The 1,046-nt window shown below is 36.3% G+C and overlaps 1 protein-coding gene across 1 annotated transcript in view; it reads right to left on the bottom strand.

Annotated features, from left to right (window-relative positions):
• The window catches only part of LOC105812136 (protocadherin-9-like), a 457,424-nt gene that overhangs the window by 455,218 nt on the left and 1,160 nt on the right, over positions 1-1,046 (bottom strand). The gene's annotated exons all lie outside the window — the stretch shown is intronic.

Genomic DNA, 1,046 nt, shown 5'->3' with positions numbered 1-1,046 from the left:
AGAAAATATTCATGAAACATTGTCTTAGGCTTATTAATTGTAAATCTTCCACACAGAATTGTACATATTGCAATGGCTTTGAAGATATCTCTTTACATTAACTCTGGTAAATCTTATACACGTGTTCCAAAACAATTTTTGCAAGTATGTTTAAAATGGGAGTCTTTCTGTTTTGGTTTTTGTCTTATGCCCAAAGACGAGAGGAGCATATTACTCCTACCTACTTGCAGAAGAGATGGTGAAGAACCATTTGTGAGACTCTTCCCTTCACTCCAATAAGAGATATTTTAAAATTGGAGATGGGGAATTTGGAGACTAGGAAAGCAGTTTAAAAGGAGGTATTGTGAGTTGTACCTACTCTGACATCTTTACACAAGTCTAGAAAAGGTTGACTCAATGGAACCATTTAGATTCAGTGGTGCTTAGACTGATCAAAGCCATGAAATCTAAAGAGAATAGTTGGCCATTTATCCCAAACTCAGTGTGATGAGAAATTGCCTCTTTGAGTTTGACCTGCCCTTCTGGATATGTGACATCCGTAAGTGACCAAGGTATAGGACATGAAACAGCAAAAGCTAGAGCTGGCATGGAGTTTACTTAGATCCTCCTGAAAGATTGCCTGAGATAGGGAAAAACCTCAGCAGAAAGAAGACACAAATGTAACTTCAGATGCATTTATATTTGTCAATAAGAAGAAATTTGCAAAGTTGGGGATATAGATGGGGTGTGGGAAGAGGCATACCTTCAAAAGATCTGCTTTCTCCATAGACAAAAAGAGATAGTTTAAAATGTTGGAAGTCAACGAACACACATGTTGTATTACTATGACAGAACTGGTTAAGAAAGCCCTTTTGTGCTTTTTAACTACTCTTTATATTTCTACTTCAACCATAAAAATGTCAGAGGCACTTTAATGCCAAAAGCATCAGGAGCAAAATAGCTAGAAAATTAGGAAACAGTTACCTTACCCCAAATTCCCACTGCAGGCAACCAGTTTGGAGTATGTTCAAGATGAGTTAATTATATTTATTTATTTATTTTTTGCT

The sequence above is a fragment of the Propithecus coquereli genome, unplaced genomic scaffold, assembly GCF_000956105.1.
Source record: "Propithecus coquereli isolate 6110/MARCELLA unplaced genomic scaffold, Pcoq_1.0 Scaffold245, whole genome shotgun sequence".
NCBI lineage: Eukaryota > Metazoa > Chordata > Mammalia > Primates > Indriidae > Propithecus > Propithecus coquereli.
This window is presented reverse-complemented; position numbering and strand designations above follow the sequence as displayed.